This window comes from Cervus elaphus, chromosome 20 (genome assembly GCF_910594005.1).
Source record: "Cervus elaphus chromosome 20, mCerEla1.1, whole genome shotgun sequence".
Classification (NCBI taxonomy): Eukaryota; Metazoa; Chordata; class Mammalia; order Artiodactyla; family Cervidae; genus Cervus; species Cervus elaphus.
The window spans coordinates 8,551,953-8,567,468 of NC_057834.1; positions in this window are offsets into that span (position 1 = coordinate 8,551,953).

Consider the following 15,516-nt stretch of genomic DNA (forward strand, 5'->3'; position numbering starts at 1 on the left):
TCCGGTCGCGATGAGGTTGGGAACTAGGTCTTTCTCTGTGGTCTCCAGAGGGGATTCAGACATCCTTTCTTCTTGGGAGATGCAAGACGAGCCTGCATTCAAGTCACTGCAGGGATATCTGGCCTTATTTCGAGTCAGGGCATCGCGGTGTCCATTCCACTTGAGGCCGCAAACTCAGCGTCCCTCTCACATACTTAGAGTTGAGAGAAGCCTCCTCTTGAGGTGCTTGTGGTAAGGTGGTATTCTTCTGGAGTCGAAGCCAGGGACTAACCTCTCATCTTCAGTTGATTTTTGGTCCACGGAGCTCTTTCGTGTTGCTACAGTGACCTCAGGATCCCTCTAGCCTTGAAACAGTGTTCTTGGGGTTTCTCTGGAGTGCCATCAAGGAAATCAAGGCTCCTTTCATGTGTGATGTGCAACACGGAATTGCTCTGCACGCAGTGCTGGGGAATCGGGCCTCATCTCGCGTTGAGGGGGAAGTCTGATGGTTTTTCTCGAGTTGCGGCAGGAACCTGGGGTATATTCTCGAGTTACGATGGGAATGGCCCTTCCACACACGTGTTTGTTCAGTGACGTCAGGACTCCTGCCTAGTTGCGAAGGACAATTCGGGATTCTCCTCGAGGCTTGGCAGGGCAATTGGGCCGCCTCTCCAGCTGAGGCGGGAGACCGAGGGTCCCTTTCCACGTGCCACAGGAATCCTGGGACTCCTATCAAGTTTCACAAGGAGTCAGGCATCGTCTCCTTTGGAGGCACTGATCTCCGCGTACCTCTGGAGTTTTCAAAGGATGTGAGGCCTCCGGTCACGATGACGTGGGGAACTAGGTCTTTCTCTGTGTTCTCCACAGGGGATTCAGACATCCTTTCGTCTTGGGAGATGCAAGACGAGCCTGCATTCAAGTCACTGCAGGGATATCCGGCCTTACTTCGAGTCAAGGCGTCGCGGTGTCCATTTCACTTGAGACCACAAATTCAGGGTTCCTCTCACATACCTAGAGCTGAGAGCAGCCTCCTCTTGAGGTGCTTGTGGTAAGGTGGTATTCCTCTGGAGTCCAAGCCAGGGACAACCCTCACATCTCGAGTTGATTTTTGGTCCACGGAGCTCTTTCGTGTTGCTACAGTGACCTCAGGATCCCTCTAGCCTTGAAACAGTGTTCTTGGGGTTTCTCTGGAGTGCCATCAAGGAAATCAAGGCTCCTTTCATGTGTGATGTGCAACACGGAATTGCTCTGCACGCAGTGCAGGGCAATCGGGCCTCATCTCGCGGTGAGGTGGAAGTCTCATGGTTTTTCTCGAGTTGCGGCGGGAACCAGGGGTATATTCTCGAGTTACGACGGGGATGGTCCTTCCACCCACGTGTTTGTTCAGCGACGTCAGTACTCCTACCTACTTGCGAGGGACAACTCGGGATTCTCCTCGAGGGTTGGCAGGGCAATTGGGATGCCTCTCCAGCTGAGGCGGGAGACGAATGGTCCCTTTCCACGTGCCACAGGAATCCTGGGATTCCTATCAAGTTTCACGAGGAGTCAGGCATCGTCTCCTTTGGAGGCACTGATCTCCGCGTACCTCTGGAGTTTTCAAAGGATGTGAGGCCTCCGGTCGTGATGAGGTGGGGAACTAGGTCTTTCTCTGTGGTCTCCACAGGGGATTCAGACATCCTTTCATCTTGGGAGATGCAAGACGAGCCTGCATTCAAGTCACTGCAGGATTATCCGGCGTTATTTCCCGTCAGGTCATCGCAGTGTCCGTTCCACTTGACGCCGCAAACTCAGGGTCCCTCTCACATACCTAGAGCTGAGAGAAGCCTCCTCTTGAGGTGCTTGTGGTAAGGTGGTATTCCTCTGGAGTCGAAGCCAGGGACTACCCTCTCATCTCGAGTTGATTTTTGGTCCACGGAGCTCTTTTGTGTTGCTACAGTGACCTCAGGATCCCTCTAGCCTTGAAACAGTGTTCCTGGGTTTTCTCTGGAGTGCCATCAAGGAAATCAAGGCTCCTTTCATGTGTGATGTGCAACACGGAATTGCTCTGCACGCAGTGCAGGGGAATCGGGCCTCATCTCGCGGTGAGGTGGAAGTCTCATGGTTTTTCTCGAGTTGCGGCGGGAACCAGGGGTATATTCTCGAGTTACGACGGGGATGGTCCTTCCACCCACGTGTTTGTTCAGCGACGTCAGGACTCCTGCCTAGTTGCGAGGGACAACTCGGGATTCTCCTCGTGGCTTGGCACGGCAATTGGGACGCCTCTCCAGCTGAGGCGGGAGACCAAGGCTCCCTTTCCACGTGCCACAGGAATCCTGGGACTCCTATCAAATTTCACGAGGAGTCAGGCATCGTCTCCTTTGGAGGCACTGATCTCCGCGTACCTCTGGAGTTTTCAAAGGATGTGAGGCCTCCGGTCGCCATGAGGTGGGGAACTAGGTCTTTCTCTGTGGTCTCCACAGGGGATTCAGACATCCTTTCATCTTGGGAGATGCAAGACGAGCCTGCATTCAAGTCACTGCAGGGATATCAGGCCTTATTTCGAGTCAGGGCATCGCGGTGTCCATTCCACTTGAGGACGCAAACTCAGGGTCCCTCTCACATACCTAGAGCTGAGAGAAGCCTCCTCTTGAGGTGCTTTTGGTAAGGTGGTCTCCTCTGGAGTCAAAGCCAGGGACTAACCTCTCATCTCGAGTTGATTTTTGGGCCACGGAGCTCTTTCGTGTAGCTGCAGTGACCTCATAATCCCTCTAGCCTTGAAACAGTGTTCTTGGGATTTCTCTGGAGTACCATCAAGGAAATCTAGGCTCCTTTCATGTGTGATGTGCAGCACGGAATTGCTCTGCACGCACTGCAGGGGAATCTGGCCTCATCTCGCGGCGAGGGGGACGTCTCATGGTTTTTCTCGAGTTGCGGCGGGAACCTGGGGTATACTCTCGAGTTACGACGGGGATGGCCCTTCCACCCACCTGTTTGTTCAGCGACGTCAGGACTCCTACCTACTTGCGAGGGACAACTCGGGATTCTCCTCGAGGGTTGGCAGGGCAATTGGGATGCCTCTCCAGCTGAGGCGGGAGACGAATGGTCCCTTTCCACGTGCCACAGGAATCCTGGGACTCCTATCAAATTTCACGAGGAGTCAGGCATCGTCTCCTTTGGAGGCACTGATCTCCGCGTACCTCTGGAGTTTTCAAAGGATGTGAGGCCTCCGGTCGTGATGAGGTGGGGAACTAGGTCTTTCTCTGTGGTCTCCACAGGGGATTCAGACATCCTTTCATCTTGGGAGATGCAAGACGAGCATGCATTCAAGTCACTGCAGGATTATCCGGCGTTATTTCCCGTCAGGTCATCGCAGTGTCCGTTCCACTTGACGCCGCAAACTCAGGGTCCCTCTCACATACCTAGAGCTGAGAGAAGCCTCCTCTTGAGGTGCTTGTGGTAAGGTGGTATTCCTCTGGAGTCGAAGCCAGGGACTAACCTCTCATCTCGAGTTGATTTTTGGTCCACGGAGCTCTTTCGTGTTGCTACAGTGACCTCAGGATCCCTATAGCCTTGAAACAGTGTTCCTGGGGTTTCTCTGGAGTGCCATCAAGGAAATCAAGGCTCCTTTCATGTTTGATGTGCAATACGGAATTGCTTTGAATGCAGTGCCGGGGAATCGGGCCTCATCTTGCGGCGAGGGGGAAGTCTCATGGTTTTTCTCAAGTTGCGGCGGGAACCTGGGGTATATTCTCTAGTTACGACGGGGATGGCCCTTCCACCCACGTGTTTGTTCAGCGACGTCAGGACTCCTTCCTAGTTGCGAGGGACAACTCGGGATTCTCCTCGAGGCTTGGCAGGGCAATTGGGACGCCTCTCCAGCTGAGGCAGGAGACCAAGGGTCCCTTTCCACGTGCCACAGGAATCCTGGGACTCCTATCAAGTTTCACGAGGAATCAGGCATCGTCTCCTTTGAAGGCACTGATCTCCGCGTACCTCTGGAGTTTTCAAAGGATGTGAGGCCTCCGGTCACGATGAGGTGGGGAACTAGGTCTTTCTCTGTGGTCTTCACAGGGGATTCAGACATCCTGTCGTCTTGGGAGATGCAAGACGAGCCTGCATTCAAGTCACTGGAGGGATAACCAGCCTTATTTCGAGTCAGGGCATCGCGGTGTCCATTCCACTTGAGGCCGCAAACTCAGGGTCCCTCTCACATACCTAGAGCTGAGAGAAGCCTCCTCTTGAGGTGCTTGTGGTAAGGTGGTATTCCTCTGGAGTCGAAGCCTGGGACTAACCTCTCATCTTGAGTTGATTTTTCGTCCACGGAGCTCTTTCGTGTTGCTACAGTGACCTCAGGATCCCTCTAGCCTTGAAACTGTGCTCTTGGGGTTTCTCTGGAGTGCCATCAAGGAAATCAAGGCTCCTTTCATGTGTGATGTGCAACACGGAATTGCTCTGCATGCAGTGCAGGGGAATCGGGCCTCATCTCGCGGCGAGGGGGAAGTCTCATGGTTTTTCTCGAGTTGCGGAGGGAACCTGGGGTATATTCTCGAGTTACGACGGGGATGGTCCTACCACCCACGTGTTTGTGTAGCGACGTCAGGACTCCTGCCTAGTTGCGAGGGACAACTCGGGATTCTCCTCGTGGCTTGGCAGGGCAATTGGGACGCCTCTCCAGCTGAGGATGGAGACCAAGGGTCCCTTTCCACGTGCCACAAGAATCCTGGGACTCCTATCAAGTTTCACAAGGAGTCAGGCATCGTCTCCTTTGGAGGCACTGATCTCCGCGTACCTCTGGAGTTTTCAAAGGATGTGAGGCCTCCGGTCGCCATGAAGTGGGGAACTCGGTCTTTCTCTGTGGTCTCCACAGGGGATTCAGACATCCTTTCATCTTGGGAGATGCAAGACGAGCCTGCATTCAAGTCACTGCAGGGATATCCGGCCTTATTTCGAGTCAGGGCATCGCGGTGTCCATTCCACTTGAGGCCGCAAACTCAGGGTCCCTCTCACATAGCTAGAGCTGAGAGAAGCCTCCTCTTGAGGTGCTTGTGGTAAGGTGGTTTCCTCTGGAGTCGAAGCCAGGGACTAACCTCTCATCTCGAGTTGATTTTTGGTCCACCGAGCTCTTTCGTGTAGCTGCCGTGACCTCAGAATCCCTCTAGCCTGGAAACAGTGTTCTTGGGGTTTCTCTGGAGTGCCATCAAGCAAATCAAGGCTCCTTTCATGTGTGATGTGCAACACGGAATTGCTCTGCACGCAGTGCAGGGGAATCTGGCCTCATCTCGCGGCGAGGGGAACGTCTCATGGTTTTTCTCGAGTTGCGGCGGGAACCTGGGGTATATTCTCGAGTTATGACGGGGATGGCCCTTCCACCCACGTGTTTGTTCAGCGACGTCAGGACTCCTGCCTAGTTGCGAGGGACAACTCGGGTTTCTCCTCGAGGCTTGGCAGGGCAATTGGGATGCCTCTCCAGCTGAGGCGGGAGACCAAGGGTCCCTTTCCACGTGCCACAGGAATCCTGGGACTCCTATCAAGTTTCACGAGGAGTCAGGCATCGTCTCCTTTGGAGGCACTGATCTCCGCGTACCTCTGGAGTTTTCAAAGGATGTGAGGCCTCCGGTCGCGATGAGGTGGGGAACTAGGTCTTTCTCTGTGGTCTCCACAGGGGATTCAGACATCCTTTCGTCTTGGGAGATGCAAGACGAGCCTGCATTCAAGTCACCGCAGGGAGATCCGGCCTTATTTCGAGTCAGGGCATCGCGGTGTCCATTCCACTTGAGGCCGCAAACTCAGGGTCCCTCTCACATACCTAGAGCTGAGAGAAGCCTCCTCTTGAGGTGCTTGTGGTAAGGCTGTATTCCTCTGGAGTCGAAGCCCGGGACTAACCTCTTATCTCGAGTTGATTTGTGGTCCACGGAGCACTTTCGTGTTGCTACAGTGACCTCAGGATTCCTCTAGCCTTGAAACACTGCTCTTGGGGTTTCTCTGGAGTGCCATCAAGGAAATCAAGGCTCCTTTCATGTGTGATGTGCAATACGGAATTACTCTGCACGCAATGCAGGTGAATCGGGCCTCATCTCGCGGCGAGGGGGAAGTCTCATGGTTTTTCTCGAGTTGCGGCGGGAACCTGGGGTATATTCTCGAGTTACGACGGGGATGTCCCTTCCTCACACGTGTTAGTTCAACGTCGTCAGGACTCCTGCCTAATTGCGAGGGACAACTCGGGATTCTCCTCGAGGCTTGGGAGGGCAATTGGGACGCCTCTCCAGCTGAGGCGGGAGACCAAGGGTCCCTTTCCACGTGCCACAGGAATCCTGGGACTCCTATCAAGTTTCACGAGGAGTCAGGTATCGTCTCCTGTGGAGGCACTGATCTCCGCGTACCTCTGGAGTTTTCAAAGGATGTGTGGCCTCCGGTCACGATGAGGTGGGGAACTAGGTCTTTCTCTGTGGTCTCCACAGGGGATTCAGACATCCTTTCGTCTTGGGAGATGCAAGACGAGCCTGCATTCAAGTCACTGCAGGGATATCCGGCCTTATTTCGAGTCAGGGCATCGCAGTGTCCATTCCACTTGAGGCCGCAAAATCAGGGTACCTCTCACATACCTAGAGCTGAGAGAAGCCTCCTCCTGAGGTGCTTGTGGTAAGGTGGTATTCCTCTGGAGTCGAAGCCAGGGACTAACCTCTCATCTCGAGTTGTTTTTTGGTCCACGGAGCTCTTTCCTGTTGCTACAGTGACCTCAGAATCCCTCTAGCCTTGAAACAGTGTTCTTGGGGTTTCTCTGGAGTGCCATCAAGGAAATCAAGGCTCCTTTCATGTTTGATGTGCAACACGGAATTGCTCTGCACGCAGTGCAGGGAAATCGGGCCTCATCTCGCGGCGAGGGGGAAGTCTCATGGTTTTTCTCGAGTTGCGGCGGGAACCTGGGGTATATTCTCGAGTTACGACGGGGATGGCCCTTCCACACACGTGTTTGCTCAGCGAAGTCAGGACTCCTGCCTAGTTGCGAGGGACAACTCGGGATTCTCCTCGAGGCTTGGCAGGGCAATTGGGACGCCTCTCCAGCTGAGGCGGGAGACCAAGGGTCCCTTTCCACGTGCCACAGGAATCCTGGGACTCCTATCAAGTTTCACGAGGAGTCAGGCATCGTCTCCTTTGGAGGCACTGATCTCCGCGTACCTCTGGAGTTTTCAAAGGATGTGAGGCCTCCGGTTGCGATGAGGTGGGGAACTAGGTTTTTCTCTGTGGTCTCCACAGGGGATTCAGACATCCTTTCGTCTTGGGAGATGCAAGACGAGCCTGCATTCAAGTCACTGCAGGGATATCCGGCCTTATTTCGAGTCAGAGCATCGCGGTGTTTATTCCACGTGAGGCCGCAAACTCAGGGTCCCTCTCACATAGCTAGAGCTGAGAGAAGACTCCTCTTGAGGTACTTGTGGTAAGGTGATTTCGTCTGTCGTCGAAGCCAGGGACTAACCTCTCATCTCGAGTTGATTTTTGGTCCACGGAGGTCTTTCGTGTAGCTACACTGACCTCAGGATCCCTCTAGCCTTGAAACAGTGTTCTTGGGGTTTCTCTGGAGTGCCATCAAGGAAATCAAGGCTCCTTTCATGTGTGATGTGCAACACGGAATTGCTCTGCACGCACTGCAGGGGAATCGGGCCTCATCTCGCGGCGAGGGGGACGTCTCATGATTTTTCTCGAGTTGCGGCGGGAATCTGGGGTATATTCTCGAGTTACGACGGGGATGGCCCTTCCACACACGTGTTTGTTCAGCGACGTCAGGACTCCTGCCTAGTTGCGAGGGACAACTCGGGATTCTCCTCGAGGCTTGGCAGGGCAATTGTGATGCCTATCCAGCTGAGGTGGGAGACCAAGTGTCCCTTTCCACGTGCCACAGGAATCCTGGGACTCCTATCAAGTTTCACGAGGAGTCAGGCATCGTTTCCTTTGAAGGCACTGATCTCCGCGTGCCTCTGTAGTTTTCAAAGGATGTGAGGCCTCCGGTCACGATGAGGTGGGGACTAGGTCTTTCTCTGTGGTAACCACAGGGGATTCAGACATCCTTTCGTCTTGGGAGATGCAAGACGAGACTGCATTCAAGTCACTGCAGGGATAACCGGCCTTATTTCGAGTCAGGGCATCGCGGTGTCCATTCCACTTGAGGCCGCAAACTCAGGGTCCCTCTCACATACCTAGAGCTGAGAGAAGCCTCCTCTTGAGGTGCTTGTGGTAAGGTGGTATTCCTCTGGAGTCGAAGCCTGGGACTAACCTCTCCTCTCGAGTTGATTTTTGGTCCACGGAGCTCTTTTGTGTTGCTACAGTGACCTCAGGATCCCTCTAGCCTTGAAACTGTGTTCTTGGGGTTTTTCTGGACTGCCATCAAGGAAATCAAGGCTCCTTTCATGTGTGATGTGCAACACGGAATTGCTCTGCACGCACTGCAGGGGAATCTGGCCTCATCTCGCGGCGAGGGGGACGTCTCATGGTTTTTCTCGAGTTGCGGCGGGAACCTGGGGTATATTCTCGAGTTACGACGGGGATGTCCCTTCCACACCCGTGTTTGTTCAGCGACGTCAGGACTCCTGCCTAGTTGCGAGGAACAACTCGGGATTCTCCTCGAGGCTTGGCAGGGCAATTGGGACGCCTCTCCAGCTGCCGCGGGAGACCAAGGGTCCCTTTCCACGTGCCACAGGAATCCTGGGACTCCTATCAAGTTTCACGAGGAGTCTGGCATCGTCTCCCTTGGAGGCACTGATCTCCGCATACGTCGGGAGTTTTCAAAGGATGTGAGGCCTCCGGTCGCGATGAGGTGGGGAACTAGGTCTTTCTCTGTGGTCTCCACAGGGGATTCAGACATCCTTTTGTCTTGGGAGATGCAAGACGAGCCTGCATTCAAGTCACTACAGGGATATCCGGCCTTATTTCGATTCAGGGCATCGCAGTGTCCATTCCACTTGAGGCCGCAATATCAGGGTCCCTCTCACATACCTAGAGCTGAGAGAAGCCTCCTCTTGAGGTGCTTGTGGTAAGGTGGTATTCCTCTGGAGTCGAAGCCAGGGACTAACCTCTCATCTCGAGTTGACTTTTGGTCCACGGAGCTCTTTCGTGTTGCTACAGTGACCTCAGGATCCCTCTAGCCTTGAAACAGTGTTCTTGGGGTTTCTCTGGAGTGCCATCAAGGAAATCAAGGCTCCTTTCATGTTTGATGTGCAATACGGAATTGCTTTGAATGCAGTGCAGGGGAATCGGGCCTCATCTCGCGGTGAGGGGGAAGTCTCATGGTTTTTCTCGAGTTGTGGCGGGAACCTGGGGTATATTCTCGAGTTACGACGGGAATGGCCCTTCCACACACGTGTTTGTTCCGTGACGTCAGGACTCCTGCCTAGTTGCGAAGGACAACTCGGGATTCTCCTCGAGGCTTGGCAGGGCAATTGGGACGCCTCTCCAGCTGAGGCGGGAGACCAAGGGTCCCTTTCCACGTGCCACAGGAATCCTGGGACTCCTATCAAGTTTCACGAGGAGTCAGGCATCGTCTCCTTTGGAGGCACTGATCTCCGCGTACCTCTGGAGTTTTCAAAGGATGTGAGGCCTCCGGTCGCGTTGAGGTGGGGAAATAGGTCTTACTCTGTGGTCTCCACAGGGGATTCAGACATCCTTTCTTCTTGGGAGATGCAAGACGAGCCTGCATTCAAGTCACCGCAGGGATATCTGTCCTTATTTCGAGTCAGGGCATCGCGGTGTCCATTCCACTTGAGGCCGCAAACTCAGGGTCCCTCTCATATACCTAGAGCTGAGAGAAGCCTCCTCTTGAGGTGCTTGTGGTAAGGTGGTATTCCTCTGGAGTCGAAGCCCGGGACTAACCTCTCATCTCGAGTTGATTTGTGGTCCACGGAGCACTTTCGTGTTGCTACAGTGACCTCAGGATTCCTCTAGCCTTGAAACAGTGTTCTTGGGGTTTCTCTGGAGTGCCATCAAGGAAATCAAGGCTCCTTTCATGTGTGATGTGCAACACGGAATTGCTCTGCACCCAATGCAGGTGAATCGGGCCTCATCTCGCGGCGAGGGGGAAGTCTCATGGTTTTTCTCGAGTTGCGGCGGGAACCTGGGGTATATTCTCGAGTTACGACGGGAATGTCCCTTCCTCACACGTGTTTGTTCAACGGCGTCAGGACTCCTGCCTAGTTGCGAGGGACAACTCGGGATTTTCCTCGAGGCTTGGGAGGGCAATTGGGACGCCTCTCCAGCTGAGGCGGGAGACCAAGGGTCCCTGTCCAGGTGCCACAGGAATCCTGGGACTTCTATCAAGTTTCACGAGGAGTCAGGTATCGTCTCCTGTGGAGGCACTGATCTCCGCGTACCTCTGGAGTTTTCAAAGGATGTGAGGCCTCCGGTCACGATGAGGTGGGGAACTAGGTCTTTCTCTGTGGTCTCCACAGGGGATTCAGACATCCTTTCGTTTTGGGAGATGCAAGACGAGCCTGCATTCAAGTCACTGCAGGGATATCCGGCCTTATTTCGAGTCAGGGCATCGCGGTGTCCATTTCACTTGAGGCCGCAAAATCAGGGTACCTCTCACATACCTAGAGCTGAGAGAAGCCTCCTCCTGAGGTGCTTGTGGTAAGGTGGTATTCCTCTGGAGTCGAAGCCAGGGACTAACCTCTCATCTCGAGTTGTTTTTTGGTCCACGGAGCTCTTTCGTGTTGCTACAGTGACCTCAGAATCCCTCTAGCCTTGAAACAGTGTTCTTGGGGTTTCTCTGGAGTGCCATCAAGGAAATCAAGGCTCCTTTCATGTGTGATGTGCAACACGGAATTGCTCTGCACGCAGTGCAGGGGAATCGGGCCTCATCTCGCGGAGAGGGGGAAGTCTCATGGTTTTTCTCGAGTTGCGGCGGGAACCTGGGGTATATTCTCGAGTTACGACGGGGATGGCCCTTCCACCCACGTGTTTGTTCAGCGACGTCAGGACTCCTGCCTAGTTGCGAGGGATAACTCCGGATTCTCCTCGAGGCTTGGCAGGGCAATTGGGACGCCTCTCCAGCTGAGGCGGGAGACCAAGGGTCCCTTTCCACGTGCCACAGGAATCCTGGGACTCCTAAGAAGTTTCACGAGGAATCAGGCATCGTCTCTTTTGGAGGCACTGATCTCCTCATACCTCTGGAGTTCTCAAAGGATGTGAGGCCTCCGGTTGCGATGAGGTGGGGAACTAGGTCTTTCTCTGTGGTCTCCACAGGGGATTCAGACATCCTTTCGTCTTGGGAGATGCAAGACGAGCCTGCATTCAAGTCACTGCAGGGATATCCGGCCTTATTTCGAGTCAGGGCATCGTGGTGTCCATTCCACTTGAGGCCGCAAACTCAGGGTCCCTCTCACATACCTAGAGCTGAGAGAAGCCTCCTCTTGAGGTGCTTGTGGTAAGGTGGTATTCCTCTGGAGTCGAAGCTAGGGACTAACCTCTCATCTCGAGTTGATTTTTGGTCCACGGAGCTCTTTCGTGTTGCTACAGTGACCTCAGGATCCCTCTAGCCTTGAAACACTGTTCTTGGGGTTTCTCTGGAGTGCCATCAAGGAAATCAAGGCTCCTTTCATGTGTGATGTGCAACATGGAATTGCTCTGCACACAGTGCAGGGGAATCGGGCCTCATCTCGCGGCGAGGGGTAAGTCTCATGGTTTTTCTCGAGTTGCGGCGGTAACCTGGGGTATATTCTCGAGTTACGACGGGGATGGCCCTTCCACACACGTGTTTGTTCAACGACGTCAGGACTCCTGCCTAGTTGCGAGGGACAACTCGGGATTTTCCTCGAGGCTTGGGAGGACAATTGGGACGCCTCTCCAGCTGAGGCGGGAAACCAAGGGTCCCTTTCCACGTGCCACAGGAATCCTGGGACTCCTATCAAGTCTCACGAGGAGTCAGGTATCGTCTCCTTTGGAGGCACTGATCTCCACGTACCTCTGGAGTTTTCAAAGGATGTGAGGCGTCCGGTTACGATGAGGTGGGGAACTAGGTCTTTCTCTGTGGTCTCCACAGGGGATTCAGACATCCTTTCATCTTCGGAAATGCAAGACGAGCCTGCATTCAAGTCACTGCAGGGATATCCGGCGTTATTTCGCGTCAGGGCATCGCGGTGTCCATTCCACTTGAGGCCGCAAACTCAGGGTCCCTCTCACATACCTAGAGATGAGAGAAGCCTCCTCTTGAGGTGCTTGTGGTAAGGTGGTATTCCTCTGGAGTCTAAGCCAGGGACTAACCTCTCATCTCGAGTTGATTTTTGGTCCACGGAGCTCTTTCGTGTTACTACAGTGACCTCAGGATCCCTCTAGCCTTGAAACAGTGTTCTTGGGGTTTCTCTGGAGTGCCATCAAGGAAATCAAGGCTCCTTTCATGTGTGATGTGCAATACGGAATTGCTTTGAATGCAGTGCAGGGGAATCGGGCCTCATCTTGAGGCGAGGGGGAAGGCTCATGGTTTTTCTCGAGTTGCGGCGGGAACCTGGGGTATATTCTCGAGTTACGACGGGGATGGCCCTTCCACCCACGTGTTTGTTCAGCGACGTCTGGACTCCTGCCTAGTTGCGAGGAACAACTCGGGATTCTCCTCGAGGCTTGGCAGGGCAATCGGGACGCCTCTCCAGCTGAGGCGGGTGACCAAGGGTCCCTTTCCACGTGCCACAGGAATCCTGGGACTCCTATCAAGTTTCACGAGGAGTCAGGCATCGTCTCCTTTGGAGGCACTGATCTCAGTCTACCCCTGGAATTTTCAAAGTATGTGAGGCCTCCGGTCTCAATGAAGTGGGGAACTAGGTCTTTCTCTGTGGTCTCCACAGGGGATTCAAACATCCTTTCATCTTGGGAGATGCAAGACGAGCCTGCATTCAAGTCACTGCAGGGATATCCGGCCTTATTTCGAGTCAGGGCATCGCGGTGTCCATTCCACTTGAGGCCGCAAACTCAGGGTCCCTCTCACATACATAGAGCTGAGAGAAGCCTCCTCTTGAGGTGCTTGTGGTAAGGTGATTTCCTCTGGAGTGGAAGCCAGGGACTAACCTCTCATCTCGAGTTGATTTTTGGTCCACGGAGGTCTTTCGTGTAGCTACACTGACCTCAGGATCCCTCTAGCCTTGAAACAGTGTTCTTGGGGTTTCTCTGGAGTGCCATCAAGGAAATCAAAGCTCCTTTCATGTGTGATGTGCAACACGGAATTGCTCTGCACGCACTGCAGGGGAATCGGGCCTCATGTCGCGGCGAGGGGGACGTCTCATGATTTTTCTCGAGTTGCGGCGGGAACCTGGGGTATATTCTCGAGATACGACGGGGATGGCCCTTCCACACACGTGTTTGTTCAGCGACGTCAGGACTCCTGCCTAGTTGCGAGGGACAACTCGGGATTCTCCTCGAGGCTTGGCAGGGCAATTGGGATGCCTATCCAGATGAGGCGGGAGACCAAGGGTCCCTTTCCACGTGCCACAGGAATCCTGGGACTCCTATCAAGTTTCACGAGGAGTCAGGCATCGTCTCCTTTGGAGGCACTGATCTCCGCGTGCCTCTGTAGTTTTCAAAGGATGTGAGGCCTCCGGTCACGATGAGGTGGGGACTAGGTCTTTCTCTGTGGTCTCCACAGGGGATTCAGACATCCTTTCGTCTTGGGAGATGCAAGACGAGCCTGCATTCAAGTCACTGCAGGGATAACCGGCCTTATTTCGAGTCAGGGCATCGCGGTGTCCATTCCACTTGAGGCCGCAAACTCAGGGTCCCTCTCACATACCTAGAGCTGAGGGAAGCCTCCTCTTGAGGTGCTTGTGGTAAGGTGGTATTCCTCTGGAGTCGAAGCCTGGGACTAACCTCTCCTCTCGAGTTGATTTTTCGTCCACGGAGCTCTTTCGTGTTGCTACAGTGACCTCAGGATCCCTCTAGCCTTGAAACAGTGTTCTTGGGGTTTCTCTGGAGTGCCACCAAGGAAATCAAGGCTCCTTTCATGTTTGATGTGCAACACGGAATTGCTCTGCACGCAGTGCAGGGGAATCGGGCCTCATCTCGCCGCGAGGGGGAAGTCTCATGGTTTTTCTCGAGTTGCGGCAGGAACCTGGGGTATATTCTCGAGTTACGACAGGGATGGCCCTTCCACCCTCGTGTTTGTTCAGCGACGTCAGGACTCCTGCCTAGTTGCGAGGGAAAACTCGGGATTCTCCTCGAGGCTTGGCAGGGCAATTGGGATGCCTCTCCAGCTGAGGCGGGAGACCAAGTGTCCCTTTCCACGTGCCACAGAAATCCTGGGACTCCTATCAAGTTTCACGAGGAGTTAGGCATCGTCTCCTTTGGAGGCACTGATCTCCGCGTACCTCTGGAGTTTTCAAAGGATGTGAGGCCTCCGGTCGCCATGAGGTGGGGAACTAGCTCTTTCTCTGTGGTCTTCACAGGGGATTCAGACATCCTTTCGTCTTGGGAGATGCAAGACGAGCCTGCATTCAAGTCACTGCAGGGATATCCGGCCTTATTTCGAGTCAGGGCATCGCGGTGTCCATTCCACTTGAGGCCGCAAACTCAGGGTCCCTCTCACATACCTAGAGCTGAGAGAAGCCTCCTCTTGAGGTGCTTGTGGTAAGGTGGTATTCCTCTGGAGTCGAAGCCAGGGACTAACCTCTCATCTCGAGTTGATTTTTGGTCCACGGAGCTCTTTCGTATGGCTACAGTGACCTCAGGATCCCTCTAGCCTTGAAACAGTGTTCTTGTGGTTTCTCTGGAGTGCCATCAAGGAAATCAAGGCTCCTTTCATGTGTGATGTGCAACACGGAATTGCTTTGAATGCAGTGCAGGGGAATCGGGCCTCATCTCGCGGCGAGGGGGAAGTCTCATTGTTTTTCTCGAGTTGCGGCGGGAACCTGGGGTATATTCTCGAGTTACGACGGGGATGTCCCTTTCACACACCTGTTTGTTCAGCGACGTCAGGACTCCTGCCTAGTTGCGAGGGAAAACTCGGGATTCTCCTCGAGGCTTGGCAGGGCAATTGGGACGCCTCTCCAGCTGCCGCGGGAGACCAAGGGTCCCTTTCCGCGTGCCACAGGAATCCTGGGACTCCTAAGAAGTTTCACGAGGAGTCTGGCATCGTCTCCCTTGGAGGCACTGATTTCCGCATACGTCGGGAGTTTTCAAAGGTTGTGAGGCCTCCGGTCGCGATGAGGTGGGGAACTAGGTCTTTCTCTGTGGTCTCCACAGGGGATTCAGACATCCTTTTGTCTTGGGAGATGCAAGACGAGCCTGCATTCAAGTCACTGCAGGGATATCCGGCCTTATTTCGAGTCAGGGCATCGCAGTGTCCATTCCACTTGAGGCCGCAATCTCAGGGTCCCTCTAACATACCTAGAGCTGAGAGAAGCCTCCTCTTGAGGTCCTTGTGGTAAGGTGGTATTCCTCTGGAGTCGAAGCCAGGGACTGACCTCTCATCTCGAGTTGACTTTTGGTCCACGGAGCTCTTTCGTGTTGCTACAGTGACCTCAGGATCCCTCTAGCCTTGAAACAGTGTTCTTGGGGTTTCTCTGGAGTGCCATCAAGGAAATCAAGGCT